Source organism: Hemitrygon akajei, chromosome 6 (assembly GCF_048418815.1).
Source record: "Hemitrygon akajei chromosome 6, sHemAka1.3, whole genome shotgun sequence".
NCBI lineage: Eukaryota > Metazoa > Chordata > Chondrichthyes > Myliobatiformes > Dasyatidae > Hemitrygon > Hemitrygon akajei.
In genome coordinates this window covers 131,532,949-131,558,374 of record NC_133129.1, presented here as the reverse complement: position 1 = coordinate 131,558,374, position 25,426 = coordinate 131,532,949, and the positions used below count along the sequence as shown (strand labels likewise).

The 25,426-nt window shown below is 43.8% G+C and overlaps 1 protein-coding gene across 1 annotated transcript in view; it reads left to right on the top strand.

Annotated features, from left to right (window-relative positions):
- LOC140729473 (kielin/chordin-like protein) overlaps positions 1-25,426 on the top strand; it is a 354,219-nt gene that overhangs the window by 23,409 nt on the left and 305,384 nt on the right. The gene's annotated exons all lie outside the window — the stretch shown is intronic.

Sequence of the window (25,426 nt, the reverse complement as noted above, 5' to 3'; positions counted from 1 at the left end):
AATATCAAGCAACAATGCCGAATTATATGATCTTTTCAATTTCCTTTAAAAAACTTTTACAGTCGTGATATCCTAACACCTAGAAATGGATTTCCAATTCTAAACAGATCAGTTAATACAAGGCAGTTTAATTTGCAGAGAAAATTATTGCCAGGATTTGAAGGCTTGAGTTAAAACAAAAGGTTGATATAGGTTAGGACTTAGAAGAGTGAAGGGAGATTTTTTAGAGATATACACAATTATGAGGAGTACAGATAGGGTGAATGCATATAGGCTTTTCCCCAAATACTGGGTGGGACAAGAGCTAGACATCAGAGGTTTTAGGTGAAAAGTTAATTATTCATTAGTGGAGGACACTGGGATGTGAGGGCACAGGGGTCCCTCAACACAAGGGGGTCCCTTTAGAATAGAGATGAGGTGAATCTGTGGAATTCAACGCTACAGATTGCTGCCAAGACCAAGTCATTGGGTATATTTATAGCAGAGGCTGATAGGTTCTTGATTAGTAAGGGTGTTAAATTTTATAGGGAGAAGGCAGGAGAATGGGGTTGAGAGGAATAATAAATCAGCCATGATGGAGCAGAGGCAATGGGCTGAATGGTTAATTCTGCTCTTATGTCTAATGGTCTTTACAAACCTGAGGGAGAACTTCTTCACTCAGAAGGTGGTGTGAGTGTGGAATGAGCTGCCAGCTGAAGTGGTGATTATGGCTTCAATTGCAATTTTTAATAGTAGTTTGGATAGGTACATGGATGAGGGTGGTATGGTGAGCTATGGTGCGAATAGATCGGATTAGAATGAAAAAACACAGGTTGGCATTGTCTAGATGGGCCAAAGGACCTGTTTGTGTGTTGTAGTACTCTGCGACTCTATGTGATTCAATGGGGCAAAATGTAATGTCTCTGCTGATATTGATGTTACTCTGATAGATTAATTGATGATCGCAGTCTCTTGCAATATTTGATGTATGCAGTCCTTAGAAGGTTTAAAGACCTGGCTAGAAGGTGTACAGTGCTACTAAATGACATTGCACATCCCACTTAGACCTGAGCTCTTCCATGCTGTCTGATTATCTACATGATTCAGAGTTATTACACCAGCTGATGCCATGTGCCAGGTTAAGCTGGATAAGAGCTGTCTGCTCCTTACTTGGCAAGCCTGCCACTAGTTTCATAGCTCAACATTACTGAATATTAAACATACTATTTGTATGTATGTGCTTGATGATAATGTTTAAGTAATTTAAGCTGAATTTTAATGCTAGCTCTCCTTTGATGCTCTCTGGTGCAGTCCTGTTCTATCTATGATAGGCGGGGCACATGCTATTCACAAATAATACCTTAGAAGCATCATCTGCTATTGGTAAACATTACTTGAATAATGATTTTCTGCCTTGAATTATGTCTCCTGTTAATTTTATATGTCTTGTACAACTTATTCTATTCATAACTATGCAATTTCTGCTTTTATAGTCATTCATCATGGAGATAGGCACTTGCTCCATCCGGACCATGCTGACCAAAATGTTCCGTTCAAACTGATCCCATTTTCCAGTGCTTGGCCCATAACTTTCTAAACTTTTCCAATCAATGCATCTGTCCAAGTTTTTAGTGTTTATTGCACCTACCTCAACAACTTTCTTTGGCAGTTCAGTCCACATACAGTAGATACCATCCTTAATGTAAAATCAAGCATTACCCCTCAAGTTCAAAGTTCAAAGTGAATTTATTATCAAAGCACATATTGCACATTTCACCATACACAACCTGAGATTCGTTTCCTTGCGGGCATCCACAGTAAATCCAGGAAACACAATTGAATCAAAGAAAGACCGCAGCAAACAGGATGGACAAACAATCAATGTGCAAAAGGCACCAAACATTGCAAATACAAAAACAAAGAAAACAGCAATAAATATTCAGAAAATAGAATGAAGAGTCCTTGAAAGTGGAGCCACAGGTTGTGGGAACAGTTCAGTGATGAGGTGAGTGAAGTTGTGTGAGGTTATTCCCTCTGGCTCAAGAGCCGGATGGTTGAGGACTAATAACTGTTGCTGAACCTGGTGCTGAGGGTCTTGAGGCTCCTCCACCTTCTTCCTGAAGAGAGCATGGCCTAGGTGGTGGGGTTCCTTGATGAGAGATGCTGCTTCCCTGCAACAATGCTCCATTTAGATGTGTGCAATAGAGGGCTTTCCCTGTAATCGACTGGGCTGTATCCATTACTTTTTTGTGGGATTTTCCATTCAAGGGCATTGGTGTTTCCATACCAGGCTGTGACATATCTACCATGATGTCAATAAGCTCTCCACTACACATCTGTGCAAGTTTGTCAAAGTTTTAGATGTCATGCTGAATCTTCACAAACTTCTAAGGAAGTAGAAGTGCTGCTGTGCTTTCTACATAATGACATTTAGGTACTGGGTTCAGGATATATTCTCTGAAATGATAACACAGAGGAATTTAAAGTTGTTGACCCTTTCCATCTCCGATGAATACTGGCTCATGGTCCTCCAGTTTCCTCTTCCTGAAGTCAATAATCAGCTCCTTGGTGAGTGAAAGGTTATTGTCGTGGCACCACTAAGCCTGATTTTCAGTCTTCTTCCTATCTGCTGATTCGTTATCACTGTTAATTGGCCAACAACAGTGATGTCTTCAGCAAACTTAAATATGGCATCAAAGCTGTGCTTAGCCTCATAGTCATGAGTATAAAGTGCAGGGGGCTAAGCACGCAGCCTTGAGGTACACTTGTGCTGATTGAGATTGTGGAGGAGATTATGTTGCCAGTCCAGACATACTGGGGTCTGCAAGTGAAGAAATCGAGGATCCAATTGCTCAAGGAGATATTGAGGCCAAGGTCTTGAAGCTTTGAGGGGATGACAATGATGAATACTGAGCTGTAGTCAATAAAAAGCATCCTGATGTATGAATGTTTGCTATCTAGATGTTCCAGGGTTGAGTGAAGAGCCAAAGAAATGGCATCTGTTGTGATGGTAGGCAAACTGAAGTGGATGCAAGTCATTTCTCAGGCGGGAGTTATATGGATCATCACCAACCTCTCAAAGCACTTCATCAGAGAGGATGTAAATGCTACTGGATGATAGTCATGGAGGCAGGTTATCAAGTTCTTCTTAGGCACTGGTATAATTGAGGTCTGCTTGAAGCAGGTGGGTACCTCAAACTGCTGAAGTCAGAGGTTAAAGATATAGGTGAACACTACAGCCAGTTGATAGCACAGGTCTTCAGTACTCTGTCTGGTATCCCATCTGAGCTGGATGCTTTCCGTGGGTTCATCCTCCTGAAGGATTCTTCCATGTCCACCTCAGAGACTGAAATCACAGGGTCATCATGGACTGTGGAAGTTTATGAAGGCTTTTCCAGGTTTTGACAGTCAAAGTGAGCATAGAAGGCATTGAGCACATCAGGAGTGAAGCCTTGTGGTCACCAGTGTTGCTTAGTTTCACTTTATAAGAAGTGATAGCATTGACGCCCGGCCACAGCTGTCGAGCATCCTTCAGTGATTCAAGTTCAGTCCAGAACTGTCACTTCACACATGAGGTGGTTTTCCAGAGATCCTCTTTAAGTTAATCTTCTTACATTCTTCCTATATCTTTCCCTTCTCACCTTAAACCTATGTCATCTAATTCTTTATACCCCAGCTCTGAGAAATGGACTGAGTGTATATATCCCTCATGATTTTATACATCTCTTTCTCAGTCTTCTACACGCTAAAGAATAAAGTCCTAGTCTGTCCAATAACTCCTTATAACATTTTTTGTGCATACGGAGTACCAAAAAATTTTCACTACTACAAGTGCAGCTTGTCTAGTTACACAGCATGTAAATGATCTGCTTTAAAAATCAGATGGTGTATGATATGTTTTGCTAAGTAATTTCAGACTGGCTAGACTTGATATTGTTGTCATATACAATTATTGGTAGCACAGCATTGATAATGCTTCTTTGGTGGTCTGGCCGTAACAGTCACAATTTATTTATGATATTGTTGGTTAAATACACCCATTCCAGAATAATGCTTGTTTAAATTAGGTTGGCCATTAAGATGCCCCATTCCCTTCCCCCAAACATCTGGCTGTCTCCTTGGAGAAGCTCCATTGCCCCATTGCAAAAAGCATGTGGTACTTTGGGTAGTGTTCTTAACCAGCCTGTCCAGTCCCTTTGATGCCCTGCAAGCACTTTTCCGCTGCTTGCTGCAATTAGAGTGCACATTCTTTAAGAAGCAGCACCCTTTCCTAGCTGATTGCTTGCACCGTGCAGTGTTGGCCCCTGTGAAGGGCCAGCTGCTAAGATCACAGTTGCTGGAGCTTGTAAGGGATGAACAGAGTCGAACTGCACAGAAACTGACTAGAGTATGACATTTTATAGGGAAACCTAGCCAAGATATTCTGGGAACCTACCCGTAAAAGATTGTATTTTTCAATAAGGCCTCTAAAAACAGCTTTGCGGTGGTACTTAATTTAACAACATTAACAAAAATAGTCTAACAATTTCCAGGCACTCTGTTCATGCAGTTAAGTTGGAAAAAGAATAAGTCAGCTGAAGTGGACATGAATTGAGGTGTCAATATATGATTGTTAATATCCATACCTATCTCCGAGGCTGGTGATGATGATCATCACCCATTGTCCTTCGAGACAGATGAATGCCAATCACCAATATCAATGCGTGATGTTGCCAACTTTCAGACCTTGATGGTAACATACTTATTATGACATAGTAAGAAGCCATTCAGTCTATCAAGCCCAACGTGCTAGCTCTCAGCAGGCATTCCTATCAGTCCCATTCTATTACGTAGAAACATAAAAAACCTACAGCACAATACAGACCCTTTGGCCCACAAAGCTTTGCTGAACATATCCCTACCTTAGAACTACCTAGGCTTTACACATAGCCCTCTATTTTTCTAAGCTCCATGTAGCCATCCAGGAGTCCCTTAAAAGACCCTATCGTTTCTGCCTCCACTACCACCGCTGGCAGCCCATTCCACGCACTCACCACTCTCTGTGTAAAAAGACTTACCCCTGATATCTCCTCTGTACCTATTTCCAAGCACCTTAAAACTTTGCCCTCTCGTGCTGGCCATTTAAGCCCTGGGGAAAAACCTCTGACTATCCACACAATCAATGCCTCTCATTATCTTGTACACCTCTATCAGGTCACCTCTCATCCTCTGTCACTCCAAGGAGAAAAGGCCAAGTTCACTCAACCGATTTTCATGAGGCATGCTCCCCATTCCGGGCAGCATCCTTGTAAATCTCCTCTGCACCTCTACATTTTGTGTATTTTAATCTGGATTTCAAGCATCTCTTGAGTTTACTGTTCTGTAGTCCTGTAATTTGTTTTCTCAAATGTCCAACAACTTACCATTTCATCATCAGAGTCCTGACGAAGGGTCTCGGCCTGAAACATCAACAGTGCTTCTCCCTATAGATGCTGCCTGGCCTGCTGCTTTCCACCAGCATTTTGTGTGTGTTGCTTGAATTCCCAGCATCTGCAGATTTCCTCGTGTTTGCGACTTACCATTTTGATTTTTTTGGCCACGCCTACACTAAGTGACAGTTTGCACTAGATCTAAACAGAGTGTCTTTGGGGTGTGGCAGAATAAGAAACATCCTGAGGAAATCCAGTGGTCCTGGGGTGAGATGAGAAACTTTAGATCTGCGTTTGGAGAGCTGCGGAACAGAAATGCCTGCTGCTGTGTTGTGCCTGTGCCGGCTGGTGGTGTAGGGACATCAGCACTAGACTTCAAGGCGAATGGTCCTGGGTTTGGATCTGGACAGCCTCTTCCATGTTTTCTATCCAAGCTGGAATGGGTGTCAAGCTAGAAACTCGGCCTTGTAAATAACAGACAAGTGCTAAAGGAACTACAAAAAATGCTACCCAGGGTGTGAAAAGGAGCAACAATGGGAACGTGAATGAAGTGATCAGGGTTCCACTGAAGCTGGTGGATACAGAAGTCTTTATTTGCCAGAATATGCTGACATCCTACTGGAGACACTCCTGGAAGACACCTCCCTGATCCAATATTACATGATAGTTTGATATGCTAAAGTCAAAGGTAACAACAGGACAATTCTATAACTACAATGCTTCCTTTGAATTACTTATAATTTTCTAACACCTCTATCTTCACACCAACACTCCAGACACTCAAAATGAATGCTAATAACTGTTGTCTCTGAGCTGCATTCAGATCTGAAGATCGGGAATGAAGGGGTTAACATACGAGGAGCGTTTGGCAGCTTTGGGCCTGTACTCACTGGAATTTAGAAGCATGCGGGGGGGATCTCATTGAAACCTACCGAATGTTGAAAGGACGAGATAGGGTGGATGTGGAGAGGATGTTTCCTATGGTGGGGGTATCCAGTACTAGAGGGCACAGACTCAAAATTGAGAGGTGACTCTTTAGAACAGAGGTAAGGAGGAATTTTTTTAGCCAGAGTGTAGTGAATCCGTGGAAAGCTCTGCCACAGACTGCGGTGGAGTTCAAGTCCGTGTGTATATTTAAGGCAGAAGTTGATCTTTTCCTGATCGGTCGAGGCATCAAAGGGTATGGCAAGAAGGCAGGTGTATGGGATTGAGTGGGATCTGGGATCAGCTATGATGGGATGGCAGAGCAGATTGGATGGGCTGAATTGCCTATGGTCTTAAAGCTGCTGTTGAGATTAATATTTCTATGTTCCATAACTCTAGAATACATCCTAACACTGCTGTGCCACCATACCCACCCATACTGGGTAGCTTTTGCGTATTTGTGAAATGTTGATTAAAAAGCAGAGTGCACGTTCCACCTTAGAAAGATTAATGCTGATCCTTAATCAGGCACATTGTAGTTTTTACATGTTGTACAATCTAACATGCGGACGGAGGTCGCCAGAGATCATTTCACTCAAACCTTTCAAACTGTTTGCTGCAGCTGCCAGAAGAAATCGTACCTGTGCCAAGGTACACAGAGAGAAATGATTGATGTCTGCTTGCTTCAAACAGCAGGCGAGGCAAATTAGCTGGAATATGGATGTTGTGGTACAAATGCACAATGAACACTACTACCTATGTAGATGAACGATACAGGGCCACTGCTCATACTGCTGACTCCACCTAAATGATTATGGCATGAAAAGTAAATGCTTATGTTGGAAGATTAGACATCAACATATCTATGCCAGGACCTATGTATGTCTGGTTTTCTGGTTCCCTTGAATAGAGAATTACTTTGTGTAACACAAGTAGCAGTGGTTAGCTTTCCTCAACTGACATGTCATGCCCAAATCTGATGAGGTAATGATTGCCTGGAATTGTTTCCTTAACTGCCAGTTAGCATTGAAGGAAACTATAACCGTTGTATTGGGGAAGAAATAGATACTGGCTTAATATCATCCGGGCTGAAAACTTATTTCAAAAGTTACTATTGTGCCTTAAACAAAACTTGAGTATGTCAGCAGTGGGGAGAAACTTGAAGCCAAGCAAACATAAAGAGTTGTGGTTGGGAGTTAATTATTTCAGTCCTGAATCTGTTGGGAAGTACCATCACGATCCCATATAAAATGTTCTGTCTAGATTCTCGAGCCCACACCTAGCTGCACTGTCGGAGCTGCATCATTGTGGTAACTTCTACTTTAAAAAAGGACCACTCGACAATTTCATGGCCAAAAAAACATCTTTATCTGTGATGGCAAATGATATTTACAATACAGAGGCTTTCAGGACCCTCATACGGCATGGTGGTGGACCTACATACAATACATTCCGGAAGTAAAACCCCGCCAACCCTGGATCCAGCCCCTTGTTACCAACAGCTTCCCGATTAGTATTAACTTACTTTTAATAATACTCACATTACAACACTTCTCCCCCACAACTCACTCACTCACTCTCTCTCTCACTCTTACTCTCACTCACTCACTCTCTCTCTCACTCTTACTCTCACTCACTCTCTCTCTCTCTCTCTCTCTCATTCTCTCACTCACTCACTCACTCACTCACTCACTCTCTCTCATTCTCACTCTTACTCTCACTCTCTCTCTCTCTCTCTCTCACTCTTACTCTCACTCTCTCTCACTCTCTCACTCTCTCACTCACTCACTCACACACACACACACACACACACTTCCCCAGTAGTCTGTCTCACCATTGGAATCTCCATAGAACTGTCTACCTCTGAGCCGGTATCATGACGCAGGTGCACGTGGTCCTGATGTCTGTGGAAGACACGTCCATCAGTCAGCTTAACAACATAGGAGACTGGACCACTCTGCCTAAGAATAACCCCACGTAGCCATTGCTGATTGTTGCTACTGCTGAAGTTTCTCACATTGACATTGTCATCTGGTTTTAACTGTCTCTCATGCATGTTGATCGTGTCCCACCTGTTTTTCCTGCTTTCACTCCACTTTTGCCTTCATGTCCGGGCAGAGCAGGTCCAATCTTGACTTGGGCCTATGCCCCATCAGCATCTCTGCTGGAGTGCATGCAGTCATAGTCTGTGGCGTGAGGCAGCATTTAAACAGGAAACGTGAAAGCCGGGTACTAAGAGAGTCCCCTGTCATCCACTTCAGGCCTTCCTTCACTGTCTGAACAGCCCACTCAGCCAAACCATTTGAGGCTGGGTGGAAAGGGGCCGTCCGAATGTGACGAATGCCATTCTGCCGCATGAACTCACCGAACAACTCACTGGTGAAAGTCGGTCCATTATCAGTGACCAGAATATCAGACAACCCGTGGACTGCAAACACTTGCCTGAGTTTGTCTATGGTTGAGGGGGCTGTGATATTGCTCATGATGTGCGCTTCGATCCATTTGGTATGTGGATCTACCATTACAAGAAACATCTGCCCCATAAAGGGGCCAGCAAAGTCCAAATGTAACCTAGACCAGGGGTAGACTGCCCACTCCCATGGGTGCAAAGGAGCTGGTGGTGGCATGTTCTGATTGGTCTGACATTGTGTGCATGATTTTACCTTGTTCTCCAGATCCTGATCCATTCTTGGCCACCAGACGTAGGATCTTGCAAAGCTTTTCATTTGAGACACCCCTGGATGAGTGTCATGAATTTCCTCCACAACCTGTGAACAGCCAGGGGGAGGCACGATGACCCTCGCCCTCCAGAAAATGCAACCATCCTGCAGACTCAGTTCTGTCTTGCGTTTGGCTTAAGGCCTCAGTTCCTCTCCTTCCACGACTCTGGGCCAACCTTTAAAAGAAAAGTCTTGACATGAGACAGGACTGGGTCCCTCTCTGTCCATTGCTTTGTCTGGGTCGCCTTTACAGGTGTCGCGGACAGCTCTCCATTGAAAACAGTCTCTGGAGGCACATATGTAATAACAGGTGTCTCAGGTAAAGAGAGTCGACTCAGCACATCAGCATTTGCATTATCCCCACCCGCTCTCTACACTATAGTATACTGGTAGGCTGACAATGTGAGTGCCCAACGCTTTATCCTGGCTGAGGCTGGCGATGGGATGCATCTGATCTCACTAAAAAGGCTCATCAGTGATTTATGGTCCATATAAATTGTAAATACATGTCCATAGAGGTACTGATGAAAACGTTTGACTGCAAAAACAATGGCCAGACCTTCTTTGTCTAGCTGTGAATATCCCTTCTCAGCAGCCGTCAGGGTACGTGAAGCAAAACCAATAGGCTTCTCTGAATGGTCCTCCATTACATGTGAGAGAACTGTCCTGACTCCATAGGGCTTGAAAGGGTGATCTCCTTGTCTGGGTCATAGTGAACAAGCAGCTTCACTGAGTGGCGGAGTTCTTTCACTTACTTGAAAGTTTTCCCCCTGCTCTTCACCCTACTGCCACTTAGTGTCATTGCAAAGCAGCTTATACAGTGGGGCCAAAACCTTTGAGAGGTCAGGAAGAAACTTGCCATAATAATTCACCATGCCCAAAAATGATCTGAGTTCAGTGACGCTCTTGGGGTTTGGGGACTCCTTGATAGCTCTCACTTTGTCCTCCACTGGGCAAAGCCCCTCAGCTGTAATCTTGTGTCCCAGGTAGGTCACACTCAGAGCCAGGAACACACATTTTCCGCATTTCAATCGCAGCCCTGCGTCTGATAGCCTCTTCAGCACCTGTTCTACGTTAGCCAGATGCTCCCCCTCCATGGCTCCTGTGATCAAAGTATCATCTAGATACACTGCTACGTGTGGAATCCCCTGCAGCAAAGAATCCATTGTCCTTTGGAAAATGGCGGGGCTAGACGTCACTCCAAACACCAGGCGATTGTATTTGAATAATACCTTGTGCGTATTGATGGTGACATACTCCTTTGAATCCTCATCGAGCAGCGGCTGTTGGTAGGCGTGGCTCATGTCCAGCTTTGTGAACAGCTCACCCCCGACAGGGTCGCAAATGGGTCATCCACCCGTGGCAGTAGGTACTCCTCCAGCTTAGAGACCTGATTCACCGTAAGCTTGTAGTCCCCACATATCCTCACCGTTTTACCTGCCTTCAAAACTGGAACAATGGGAGCCGCCCGCCTTGAAAACTGGATGGGCTCAATGATGCCCAGCCGCTGTAAATGTTCCAGCTCCTCCTCGACTTTGCCTTTCATGGCAAAGGGCACCGAGCTGGGCTTAAAAAAACGTGGTGTGGCTTTAGGGTCGACATGGAGTTTCACAGTCACGCCCTTCAGTGTGCCCAGCTCGTCCCTGAAAACGTCACTATACCGCTGCAGAATGTCCTCCGCTGTGTGTGCATATTTAATTTCATGCCAGTTGAGTTGGATTTTGTGAAGCCAATCGCAGCCCAAGAGACTGGGCCCACTGCCCTTAGCTATCACTAGCCTGGCTTCAGCCTTCTGACCCCTGGCTGAAATAGCCACGTATAACACCCGTAAATGAGGTATGGGCCGCCCCATATAGGTGCTGAGTTTGAGCTTAGAGGGTCTGATGGGAGACAGGTTGGATCCCCATGTCCTCCTGTAGGTCTCCTCACTGATGACCGATGCAGTAGCCGCTGAATCAATCTCAAACTTAATGTCCTTTCCCCTGACAGTAACTATGGCATTATATGGTTCAGGTGGTTCCTCATCCGTTTCCACCCCAAACATGTTGTAGGCACACGCTGACTCCTCGTCTGCTTCCCCTAGGTGGTGTGTGGCTGCCTGAGTCTGTTGAGCTTTCCCCTGCCAGGCTTAACCTTACCCTTTAAACTCCTGCACTTTTTAGCTTGATGTCCCTTTTTGCTACAAGCATGGCAGACAGTATCTTTGAACTTGCAAACATTTGCATAATGTGTTCCTCCACACCGAAAACATTCCACCCGCTTTGCCTGTTTACCAGACTCCCTCCGGACTTGCACTGCCGCCGACTGCGACCCCCTATGTCCTTTCTGGATATCCTTCGGATTATTAGCGGCCATCTCCATGTCTTGGACAATCTCTAGGGCTTTCTTGAAAGTTTCCCCCAGCAAGCGGCGTTGTACGGTGGCATTATTAATGCCGCATACTAATCTATCACGGAGCATGTCATCCAACACGGCTCCGAAATCACAATGCTCTGACAGCTGCCGAAGCTCGGCCACAAAACTGGCCACAGACTGACCTGGCCTCCTGAAATGGCTGTGAAACTTGAACTGTTGGACTATCACCGCAGGTTTCGGATTGTGGTGGTTCCCCACGAGCTTGACCAGTTTGTCATACAGAATGTCCCCTGGTTTCCACAGCGTGGCTAAGTTCCGTATCAGCTTGTACGCCTTTGCCCCACACACACTTGGGAGAATAGAGTGCTTCTTAGCCTCCTCAGTAACTCCATTAGCACAGAAAAAGTGTCCCAACCTTTCTGCATACTCCAGCTAGTCGCTGTTTCCTTCCACAAATTCACCGATAGTCCCGAATGTATCCATCCGAACGCGAGGCTCCTCATCCTCTCACAGCTCCTGTTCGAAACGGGCCACACGTCCACAAAACCAGTTCACCTCGTTGCCAAAAATAAGTGGAAACTTCTACTTTGAAAAAGGACCACTTGACAGTTTCATGGCCAAAAGAACATCTTTATCTGGGACGGCAAATGATATTTACAATACAGAGGCTTTCAGTACCCTTGTATGGCCTGGGTGGTGGAATTACATACAATGCATACCGGGAGTAAAACCCCACCTACCCCAGATCCCACCTCTTGTTACCAACAGTTTCCGATTAGTGTTAACTTACTTTTAATAATACTCACATTATAACAATCATGAAGCAAGTTAGAGAAGCTGAGTTGGAAAGGTAACTCAATGCAATCACCTTCTCAAGGGCAAACATGAGGAAATCTGCAGATGCTGGAAATTCAAGCAACTCAAACAAAATGCTGGTGGAACACAGCAGGCCAGGCAGCATCTATAAGGAGAAGCACTGTCGGCGTTTCGGGCCGAGACCCTTCGTCAGGACTAACTGAAAGAAAAGATAGTAAGGGATTTGAAAGTAGGAGGGGGAGGGGGAAATGCAAAATGATAGGAGAAGACCGGAGGGGGTGGGGTGAAGCTGAGAGCTGGAAAGGTGATTGGCGAAAGGGATACAGAGCTGGAGAAGGGAGAGGATCATGGGACGGGAGGCCTCGGGAGAGGAAAGGGGGGGGGAGCACCAGAGAGAGATGGAGAACAGGCAAAGAGTGATGGGCAGAGAGAGGGAAAAAGGGAGGGGGGAAATAAATAAATCAGGGATGGGGTAAGAAGGGGAGGAGGGGCATTAACAGAAGTTAGAGAAATCAATGTTCATGCCATCAGTTTGGAGGTTCCTCCAATCTGAGTGTGGCTTCTACTATCGAGATGCACCCCCTCCGGTCTTCTCCTATCATTTTGGATTTCCCCCTCCCCCTCCTACTTTCAAATCTCTTACTATCTTTTCTTTCAGTTGGTCCTGACCAAGGGCCTCGGCCCAAAACGTCGACTGTACTTCTTTCTATAGATGCTGCCTGGCCTGCTGCGTTCCACCAGCATTTTGTGTGTGTTACCTTCTTAAAGGCATTGTGTGATTGCCTGTTAATAGTGGCCTTGCTAAAAGTTCAGTAAAATGTGACTGCCTAGTTCTTATTGATCTTCACACTGCTATTAATTATAGAGAAAAAATCATATTCATTCAAGCCAAGAGGATTAATATGGCAGTTTCCCACTGTACATCACAGTTAAGTTGACCACCTCCAACTTCAGAATGTAACAATAGCTCCATATAGTTCAAGTTCAAGTTTAATTGTCATTCGGCCTGATTTTGTGGTGCAGAACGGAGAGAAGAAGATGAGGATTGCAGTAGTCATAGGGGATTCCATAGTGAGGGGAACTGCCAGCCTGATAGAGATACCAACATGGTGTGTTGCCTCCCAGGTGCCAGGGTACAGGATGTCTCAGATGGGGTGCAGAGTATTCTGAAGGGAGAGGGTGAACAACCGGAAGTCTTGGTACATGTTGGTACCAATGACATGGGTAGAAAAAGGGAGGAGGTCCTGAAGAGAGAATTCAGGGAGTTGGGTAGGAAGATACAAAGCAGGACCCCCGGGGTAGTAATCTCAGGATTGCCGCCTGTGCCACGTGCTAACAAGTGCAAGAATGGCATGATCAGGCATATTAATGCGTGGCTGAGAGACTGGTGTAGAGGGCAGGGTTTTGGGTTCCTGGATCATTGTGGCCTCTTCTGAGGGAGGTACGACCTGTACAAAAAGGACAGGTTACACCTGAACCCAAAGGGGTCCAATATCCTAGCAGGCAGGTGTAACAGAACTGTTTGGAAGGGTTTAAACTAACTTGGCAGTGGGGTGGGAACTGCAGTGATAGGGCTGAGGAAGGGGAAAACAGAAATAAATCAAAGACAGCGTGCAACAGAGATGGTAGAAAGGACAGGCAGGAGATGAGGCATAATCACAGCCAGTGGGATGAGTTACAGTGCAATAGAGGTGTGGTGCAGTTAAAAAGTAACAAATACTGGACTGGAAGTGTTATATTTGAATGCATGCAGCACAAGAAATAAAATGGACGATCTTGAAATTCAACTAAAGATTGGCAAGTATAACGTTGTGGCCATCTCTAAAACCTGGCTAAGGGACGGCTGCCTTGGGAGCTGAATGTCCATGGATATACAGTGTATTGGAAAGATAGGTTTGTAGGCAGAGGGGGTGGTGTGGCCCTGTGTATAAGAAATATTATTAAATCATTAGAAAGGGGTGACGTAGGATCAGCAGGTGTAGAGTCTCTATGGGTTGACTTAAGAAATGACAAAGGTAAAAGGCCCCTAATGGCAGTTGTATACCGGCCTCCAAACAGCAGCCAGGATGTGGATTATATATTACAGTAGGAGATAGAAAAGGCATGTCAGAAGGTCAATGTCATGATGATCATTGGGTATTTTAACATGAAAGTGGATTGGGAAAACGAGGTCAGTACTGGACCTCAAGAGAGAGAATTTGTAGACTGTCTAAGGGATGGCTTTTTATAACACCCTGTTGTTGAGCCCACTAGAGCAGTGGTCCCCAACCACCGGGCCACAAAGCATGTGCTATCGGGCCACGAGAAAATGATATAATTTGGCAGTATGAAACTACATGAGTCAGCTGCACCTTTCCTCATTCTTGTCACACCCACTGTTGAGCTTGAATGCAAACGAGTTCCGCACGAATATTGTCAATGTTAAGCCAGTCCGCGGTGCAAAAAAGGTTGGTGACCCTTGCACTAGAGGATCAGCTGTGCTAGATTGGGTGTTGTGCAATGATCCAGAGGTGATATGAGAGCTTAAGGTTAAGGAATCCTTAGGGAACAGTGATCAAAATACGATCAAGTTCACTTTCAATTTTGAGAAGGCGAAACTAAGGCATTAATGATCTTTCAAGAATAGATAGATTCTGGCATTGTACCGAATGACTAGAAAATAGCAAATGTTACTCCATTATTTAAGAAGGGTGGGAGGCAGCAGAAAGGGAACTATAGACTTGTTAGCCTGACATCAGTGGTTGGGAAGTTGTTGGAATCGATTGTTAGGGATGAGATTACAGAGTACCGGGAGGCACATGACAAGATAGGCCAAAGCCAGCACGGTTTCCTGAAAGAAAAATCCTGCCTGACTAACCTACTACAATTTTTGAGGAAATTACAAGCAGGGTAGACAAAGGAGATGTAATAGATGTGGTGTACTTGGATTTTCAGAAGGCCTTTAACAAGGTGTCACACATGAGGCAGCTTAGCAAGATAAGAGCCCATGGAATTACAGGGGTGTTACTAGCATGGGTGGAGCATTGGCTGATCAGCAGAAAGCAGAGAGTGCGAATAAAGGGATCCTATTTTGGCTGGCTGTCGGTTACCAGTGGAGTTCCATTGGAGTTGGTGTTGGGACCACTGCTTTTTACGATGTATTTCAATGATTTGGACTATGGGATTAATGGATTTGTGGCTAAATTTGCCGATGATACAAAGATGGGTGGAGAAGCAGGTAGTGTTGAGGAAACGGAGAGCCTGCAGAGAGACTTAGATAGTTTAGGGGAATGGGCAAAGAAGTGGCAAATGAAATACAATGTTGGAAAGTGTATGTATGGTCATGCACTTTGGTCGAAAAAATAAACAGGCAGACTATTATTTAGCTGGGGAGAGAATTCAAGATGCAGAGATGCAAAAGGACTTGGGAGTCCTTGTGCAGGATACCCTAAAGGTTAACCTCCAGGTTGAGTCGGTTGTGAAGAAGGCGAGTGCAATGTTGGCATTCATTTCTAGAGGTATAGAATATAAGAGCAGGGATGTGATGTTGAGGCTCTATAAGGCACTTGTGAGACCACACTTGGAGTATTGTGTGCAGTTTTGGGCTCCTTTTTGTAGAAAGGATATATTGACATTGAGAGGGTTCAGAGAAGGTTCATGAGATTGATTCCAGGAATGAAAGAGTTACCATATGAGGAACGTCTGGCAACTCTTGGGCTGTATTCCCTGGAGTTCAGAAGAATGAGAGGGGATCTCATAGAAACAATCTGAATGTTAAAATGCCCGAACACATTAGAAATGGCAAAGTTATTTCCCATGGTAAGGGATTCTAGGACAAGAGCATGACTTCAGGATTGAAGGATGCCATTTAGAACAGAGATGCAGAGAAATTACTTTAGTCAGAGGGTGGTAAATCTGTGGAATTTGTTGCCAAGAGCGGCTGTGGAGGCCAAGTCATTGGGTGCATTTAAGGCAGAGATAGATAGGTTCTTGATTAGCCAGGGTATGGGGAGAAGGCAGGGGAGTGGGGACAAATGGAAGAATTGGATCAGCCCATGAGTGAATGGCAGAGCAGACTCAATGGGCCGAATGGCCTACTTCTGCTCCCATTTCTTCTCTTATATTCATCTGAGTATGTGGACACTGAACTATGGGTTTAACTAAGGCATTTGTTATGGAATAGAACAGTTCCAATTCTGCTTCTGAAATAATTATTACAGTCTGATCACATGATCTCACTCAGAGCAACATAATTTCCTGGTCCTTCTAAACCAGGTGGATGCAGATTTAAACCCTCAGCCTGGCTTTGCTAAAGAGGTGTGAAGGTTGGATTTTATGGTTGGTGAATAGTTATATTGGAAAGTTAAAGACAAAGCTTATCATGGAGAAAGTCTCTGCATATTTGTAAATTTTTGTACATGCATGTTTGTTTTCATTTGTCTATATGTAAATACCTTTTTTCTTCACATCCTTTGGGCAGCTTTTGTGTTTTTTCACCTGGCACTAAATAAAATCCCTTGCATTAACAAATGTTGTGACTAATAATTTTTTTTCAGCTCTTGACTTTTGTTGGGCACGCTTACCCACTTATTATAGCAAGGTGTGACACTAGAAATGTTGTTAATTTATTTGCTGAACCAGGACCCTTGAGATCTGTGGGTTGTGCAGCAAGGAGACAACCTGTGGAGAAGATTGGCATTTTCAACCCCTTGTCAATGGAAACGTTTAGCCTCATGTTAACTCTTTTAATAGGAAAAAGTCAGGAGAATTTCTTGGTAGTGGGAATAATAAAAACTAGAAGCTTGTGAAGGAACAACAGTAGAAGCCATTAAAGTTCTGAATTTAAAAATAATGAAGTTCCATCTTCTGGGGCTCATGTCCTATTCAGTCACCACTATCAACAGCCTTCAATTATCATGAATGTGTTGGAATACTGACTCATAGTTGATAACTTCAAGAGAGAATATAGTTAATAATATCAGGGTAAAATATTAGGAAACTTCTGTCGTGCCTCCTGAAAGGAAAGGAGCATCCTCTTGGAGTTAATCAGTCCATTATTGTAGTAGATACACTTATGCTTAACATTTTACTTTGTTTGTGAAGCAGGTATGCATTAACTCTTAATTGCCCCTTTCTTATCAAAGAATGAACCCATGTAGAAGCTTTGGTATAAAGGTTTGTCTTAATATTGTGTGTAACTAAACTATCTAACTGTGCTAATTCACCAGGTAAGTTTATAGGTATGACTCAGGTAGATAATTATGAAACTGGTTTCTCTTCTTTGAATTTTCTCTCTAGTGTCTGTTTGTGTCTCCGATGATACAGTTTTAAATGCCAAGTTACACATAGTACACAAGATGAAGGGGCAATTGTTTTGTACAAAATAATGATTAGATCCTGAGACTGTGCTCCATCCCTGCTAGTTATATTCAAATGTCGTCTTTGTCATTCTATGCTGCAGATTGTTAGTGTTTGTCTTTCTTCCTCATCTTCATGAGCATCTATTTCTCCGCTGTATAACACATTGCTTTTGAGCAGAACAGCTCTCTTCCCACCACCGGGGCGGTGTCAACCCCACACTACATGGTCCAGATGTGCTCTTCCACTGGGAGGCTCCCAACCCAGCACAAAATTCGCTTCGTGCAAGTGGGCACCACCAGACCCAATGCTATTTTGATGTTATTAACCAGTCTTTGAGTTTCACATTGTCTTCAAATTTGTTATCAGCCCAAGCTGGGCATGCTTTGATACCATTCATTTCATGATGACAGAGTGCATATTAATATCAAGACCTGGATTACGATTCCAAGGTGACTCTCTGCTCTTTCTACATAAGTGCTGCTTCCATGCACCTTATCTACTTTACATCCTCTGACAACCAGTTCATCTTGACTTTGAATTAGAAACATAGAAAACCTACAGCACAATACAGGCCCTTCGGCCCACAATGCTGTATTGAACATGCACCTACCTAGAAATTACCTAGGGTTACCCATAGCCCTCCATTTTTATGGTCTCCATGCACCTATCCAGGAGCTTCTTAAAAGTCCCTATCATATCCGCCTCCACCACCGTTGCCGGCAGCCCATTCCACGCACTCACCACTCCGCATAAAAAAATTTACCCCTGACATCTCCTCTGTACCTACTTCCAAACACCTTAAAACTGTGCCCCCTCGTGTTAAACATTTCAGCCCTAGGAAAAAGCCTCTGACTACCCACATGATCAGTGCCTCTCATCATCTTGTACACCTCTATTACGTCACTTCTCATCCTCCGTTGCTCCAAGGAGAAAAGGCCAAGTTCATTCAACCTATTCTCGTAAGGCATGCTCCCCAATCCAGGCAACATCCTTGTAAATCTCTTCAGCACCCTTTCTATAGTTTCCACATCCTTCCTGTAGTGAGACGACCAGAACTGAGCACAGTATTCCAAGTGTGGTCTGACCAGGGTTCTATAAAGATGTAACATAATCTCTTGGCTCTTAAACTCAATCCCACGATTGATGAAGGCCCAAGCACCGCATGCCTTCTTAACTACACGGTCAACCTGCGCAGCAGCTTTGAGTGTCCTATGGACTCAGACCCCAAGATCCCTCTGATCCTCCACACTGCCAAGAGTCTTACCATTAATACTATATTCTGCCATCATATTTGACGTACCAAAATGAACCACCACACACTTATCTGGGGTGAATTCCATGTGCCACTTCTCAGCCCAGTTTTGCATCCAGTCAATGTCCCGCTGTAACCTCTGACAGCCCTCCACACTATCCACAACACCCCCAAACTTTGTGTCATCAGTAAATTTACTAACCCATCCCTCCACTTACTCAAACACGAGGAAATCTGCAGATGCTGGAAATTCGAGCAACACACACAAAATGCTGGTGGAACGCAGCAGGCCAGGCAGCATCTATAGGAAGAAGCACTGTCGAAATTTCGGGCCGAGGGTCAGGACAAAGGGTCTCGGCCCAAAATGTCGACAATGTTTCTTCCTATAGATGCTGCCTGGCCTGCTGCATTCTACCAGCATTTTGTGTGTGTTCCTCCACTTACTCATCCAGGTCATTTATAAAAGTCACAAAGAGAAGAGATCACAGAACAGATCCCTGAGAATACAAGCCATCTACAACCACTCTTTGCCTTCTATGGGCAAGCCAAATCTGGATCCATAAAGCAAGGTCCTCTTGTATCCCATGCCTCCTTACTTTCTCAATAAGCCTTGCATGGGTACCTTAACAAGTGCCTTGCTGAAATCCATATACACTACATCTACGGCTCTACCTTCATCAATGTGTTTAGTCACATCTTCAAAGATTTCAATCCGGCTAGTAAGGCTTGACCTGCCTTTGACAAAGCCATACTGACTATTCCTAATCATATTATGCCTCTCCAAATGTTCATAAATCCTGCCTCTCAGGATCTTTCCCATCAACTTACCAATCACTGAAATAAGACTCGCTAGTCTATAATTTCCTGGGCTATCTCTACTCCCTTTCTTGAATAAGGGAACAACATTTGCAACCCTCCAATCCTCTAGAACCTCTCCCATCCCCATTGATGATGCAAAGATCATTGCCAGAGGCTCAGCAATCTCCTCCCTCACCTCCCACAGTAGCCTGTGGTATATCTCGCCAGTCCCAGTGACTTATCCAACTTGATGCTTTCCAAAAGCTCAGCACATCCTATTTCTTAATGTCTATATGCTCAAGCTTTTCAGTCCATTGCATGTCATCTCTACAATCACTAAGGTCCTTGTCCATAGTGAACAATGAAGCAAAGTATTCATTAAGTAGCTCCGTTATCTCCTCCGGTTCCATACACACTTTTCCACTGTCACACTTGATTGGTCTTATTCTCTCATGTCTTATCAGAATCAGAATAAGAAACAAAATCAGGTTTATTATCACCAGCATGTGACATGAAATTTGTTAATTTAGCAGTGTTACGAAAGTGCCACAACTCTGAGGGGCTGAAGGGTACAAAGTAGCCCCCTCCTTTTTGAGAATCGCAAGATCGCTATTAATGCGGGTCTGGGACCCAGGAAAGGAGAGAGAGACACGCAGAATCCACAAGGGGTTTGGAATGTCCTGGCCCCTCAGCGATACAAAGCCACGGATAACAGCCATTGTCTCTTGGAGACGGAATTGTGTATTGAGTACTGTACTATTCATTGAAGCCCTCAGGGAATGATCAGAGGGGGCTGGTTGAGGGATTGCATCATCCCAACTTGATTGACATCTGAGACCCCGTGAGTAAGGATAAAAGAGGGTCTGGGGAACAACCCCTTGAGACGCTCCAGGAGAAACGCTAGAAATCCCGTGACGGCGTTTAATAGCGACAGCCGGTGGGGGGCCTGCGTGCGTCCTTTTCCATTTGCCTCGGAATTGGTGGGCCTTACCACGGAAGAACGGCTTTAGCTAAAAGGAGAAACCACCACCAACGACATTTCGAAGGATCGACATCATAAAAAGGAAAAACTGGCAAGTTCTAAAAATTCGTCTCTCTCTCCAACCAAAATCTGCAGCCTGAATGAACTTGAGTGACTTTTATATTTCCATCGGACAATACATTATCCCCTAGACAACGATAGAGCTATTTCTTATTGATTATTATTATACCCGCACTTTTAGATCTAGTATTGACGACATATAGTATCTGTATGTTTGCATTGATATTAGTTTTGTGTATTTTTATCAATAAATACTGTTAAAAATAGTACCATCAGACTTCAACGGACCTCTCTATCTTTGCTGGTAAGTGACCCAGTTACGGGGCACATAACAGCAGTAACAGATCAATGTAATATATAATCTAGCAGGGAGAGAGAAAAAAATAATAAATAAAGCAAAATATAATAAATAAACAAGTAAATCAATTATGTATATTGAATAGATTTTTTAAAATGTGCAAAAACAGAAATACTGTATATTTTAAAAAAAGTGAGGTAGTGTCCAAAGCTTCAATGTCCCTTTAGGAATCGGATGGCAGAGGGGAGGAAGCTGTTCCTGAATCACTGAGGGTGTGCCTTCAGGCTTCTGTATCTCCTACCTGATGGTAACAGTGAGAAAAGGGCATGCCCTGGGTGCTGGAGGTCCTTAATAATGGATGCTGCCTTTCTGAGACACCGCTCCCTAAAGATGTCCTGGGTACTATGTAGGCTAGTACCCAAGAGGGAGCTGACTAGATTTATAACCTTCTGCAGCGTCTTTCAGTCCTGTGCAGTAGCCCCTCCATACTAGTCAGTGATGCAGCCTGTCAGAATGCTCTCCACAGTACAACTATAGAAGTTTTTGAGTGTATTTGTTGACATACCAAATCTCTTGAAACTCCTAATAAAGTATAGCTGCTGTCCTGCCTTCTTTATAAATGCATCGATATGTTGGGACCAGGTTAGGTCCTCAGAGATCTTGACACCGAGGAACTTGAAGCTGCTCACTCTCTCCACTTCTGATCCCTCTATGAGGATTGGTATGTGTTCCTTCGTCTTACCTTTCCTGAAGTCCACAATCAGCTCTTTCGTCTTACTGACGTTGAGTACTAGGTTGTTGCTGTGGCACCATTCCACTAGTTGGCATATCTCACTCCTGTACACTCTCTCATCACCACCTGAGATTCTACCAACAATGGTTGTATCATCAGCAAATTTATGGATAGTATTTGAGCTATGCCTAGCCACACAGTCATGTGTATATAGAAAGTAGAGCAGTGGACTAAGCACACACCCCTGAGATGCACCAATGTTGATCGTCAGGAGGAGAATATGTTATCACCAACCCGCACAGAATGTGGTTTTCCGGTTAGGAAGTTGAGGATCCAATTGCAGAGGGAGGTACAGAGGCCCACGTTCTGCAACTTCCCAATCAGGATTGTGGGAATGATGGTATTAAGTGCTGAGCTATAGTTGATGAACAACATCCTGATGCAGGTGTTTGTATTGTCTAGGTGGTCTAAAGCCGTGTGGAGAGCCATTGAGACTGCATCTGCCATTGACCTATTGTGGCAACAGGCAAATTGCAATGGGTCCAGGTCCTTGCTGAGGCAGGAATTCAGTCTAGTCCTCTTGTTCTTCACACACTTGTAGAATGCCTTGGGGTTTTACTTAATCCTGCTCACCAAGGCCTTCTCATGGCCCATTCTGGCCCTCCTAATTTCATTCTTAAGCTCCTTCCTGCTAGCCTTATAATTTTTGAGACTCTATCATTACCTCGCTTTTTGACCCTTTTGCAAGCTCTTTTCTTCTTGACTAGATTTTCAACAGCCTTTGTGCACCACTGTTCCTGTACCCTACCATCCTTTCCCTGTCTCAATGCAATGTACCTATGCAGAACTCCACACAAATATCCCCTGAACATCTGCCACATTTCTGTCATACTTTTCTCTGAGAACATCTGTTCCCAATTTATGCTTCCAAGTTCCTGCCTGACAGTCTCATATTTCCCCTTACTCCAATTAAATGCTTTCCTAACTTGTCTGTTCCTATCCCTCTCCGATGCTATGGTAAAGGAGATAGAATTGTGATCACTATCTCCAAAATGCTCTCCCACCGAGAGATCTGACACCTGACCAGGTTCATTTCCCAATACCAGATCAAGTACAGCCTCTCCTCCTGTAGGCTTATCTACATATTGTGTCAGGAAACCTTCCTGAACATACCTAACAAACTCCACCCCATCTAATCCCCTTTTTCTAGGGAGATGCCAATCAATATTGGGGAAACTAAAATCTCCCACCATGACAACCCTGTTATTATTGCACCTTTCCAGAATCTGTCACCCTATCTGCTGCTGGATGTCCCTGTTACTATTGTGTGGTCTATAAAAAAAACACCCAGTAGAATTATTGACTCCTTGCTGTACCTAACTTCCACCCACAGAGACTCAGTAGACAATCCCTCCATGGCTTCCTCCTTTTCTGCAGCCTTCATCTTTCTCTAGTTTTCAACATCTAGATGTATCTTCCTCCTTCTGTTTTCCCACACAGAAGTATGTGGTTTAAGTTAACTTTGATTCACTGGGAAATTATATGAAAAGGAATGGTTGGATGGAGTTGTTCTCTGATCTTGCCAATTTACTTGCAAACTTTTTGTCACCATACAAGGAGACATTGCCAGTACACTGTTGATTGTGGTGTGTCCTACAAATTCTTGGCTTTTATATACTTTTCGCTCAGCTGATTTAACATCATTTTGGAAACTCAGTTCTGATGTTATCCTACTTAAGAGCTAATGCAGGCCAAATTCCAGATCACACCAGATGAAGTTCACCACACAGCTAATCAGCGCCAGGACTTCCTCCCCGCATCACAACAGATTTTCCGAAATAGCGTCGAACCAGCAGATTGAAAAGTACATAAAGGCCAAGCATTCAGAGGACACACCACAGTCAACAGCACACTGATGATATCTCCTCGTATGGTGACAACACGTTTACAAGTAAATTGCCAAGATCAGAAAACAACTCAACCCAACCATCAATTACCAAGCTACACATTTTCCAAATTATTTCCATGAAAAGAAATGACTGTAAACATTTGGTGGCTAACATTTAAAGAATTAATACATAGTTGACAAATTATATATTTCTTATTTAAATCTCAACAATCTCACTGGAAGAGTGGTCCAGCTTTGGTTAGTGAGAAATTAGATTTGTATTAGATCAAACAAAATGGGACTTAAATGCCATGTAAATGAATTTTTGAAAGCTAACACCCAGGTCCGGCACACAAGTAAGAAGCATGCTGGCCTTTATTGCAAAAGAAATTGAGTATAGGATCAGTACTGATCTTCTATAGCAGGTGTTCCCAGCCTGGGGTCCACAGAACCCTCAGTTTATGGTAGGGATCCATAGCAAAAAAAAGTTTGGGAACCCCTGTTTAGGGTCCAAGTGATATAACACCTGGAATATTGTGTGCATTATCTTCCTACCTAAGGTAGAATATACTTGAGAAGGAGGGAGTGCAAAAAAAGTTTATCAGATTGATATTTGGAATGGTGGTAGGGGGAGGGGTTTGTCATTGATGGCATTAGGAACATCTTATGAGGAAAGATTAATCAGAATCAGAATCAGAATCAGACTTTAATCGCCAAGTACCTATGCACATACAAGGAATACAAGCAGATTGAACCATAGTCTTGAAAGTTTAGAAGAATGATAGACGATCTGTTTGAAATGTATCAAATACTTGCAGGGTTAGCAGACTGGATGCAAACATGCTGAGGTTCCGTGGACTAGAGACTGCAGTCTCAAACTAATAGGTGAGCCATTTGATGGTAACATTTTTATTCACCCAGTGGATAGTGAACCCTTGGAATTCTTTACTTAAACGTTCTGTGGCAGATGAATCACTGGGTATGTTCAAGGCAAAGACTGAGTATATTAATTAATGTGAGATCTGTTGTGTATTTAATATTTCAGTAATATTTGAGTAATTGTTTGATTAAGCATTCTTTCTTGTCTATATAATGCACCATGGGGTATATGTGTAACACCCTGGTTTACATTTTTACTGCTGTGCTGTAGGTATTTCATTTTAGCCACTCTGTAAGAGCAGTCTGTTCTGCTTTCTGCCTGTTTGGTTACTATTAAGGTAAGGGAGGCTTAGGAATGTGTGTCATCCAAGTAGGATGATGGAACTGGGAGAAGGTTCTAGAGTACATTGGGGGAGGGGGGGAGGTTTTGTGAGGGAGACTAAGGTTGGTCCTGGTTTTTGCTTGGTGGGAGATGAAGAGCGAGGACACTGGAAAGAACCAGCCGTAGGATTTGATCCGGTGGGTAAATGCAATTCGATGGAGCCAAGATGCAGATGTCTATCAAGGATCGGTGAATATGAGCTTTTGAAGATTTCAACTCCAACCTGTGCACATTTAACTGTTCAGTTATAATGGGCCCCTTTTTTTCTTTATTAACACTTTGGTTAAGTTAATGTTCATAAATACACTTCTTTATAATTGAATGCAGTGCGCGATATGTTATTTCATGCTGACAGCCGATTCCAGGAGCAGTATGTCACACAGCATTCACACATAGCAGGGTTTTGGTGGACGAGACATCCCAATCTCACAGATTTGGTGGGATCAAAGTCACATACACTCTGGATGTATGAAGCCAGAGAAAGGTGGGCTTCTTGCCACAGAGTCCAGTGGCTGTTAGCGAGGGGCTAACGAGCTGTTTCTAAAGATGCCCAGTAAAAAGAGGTGTCATATGTAAAAGTATGTAAATTGAATGTCATTACAGCTCTAAATC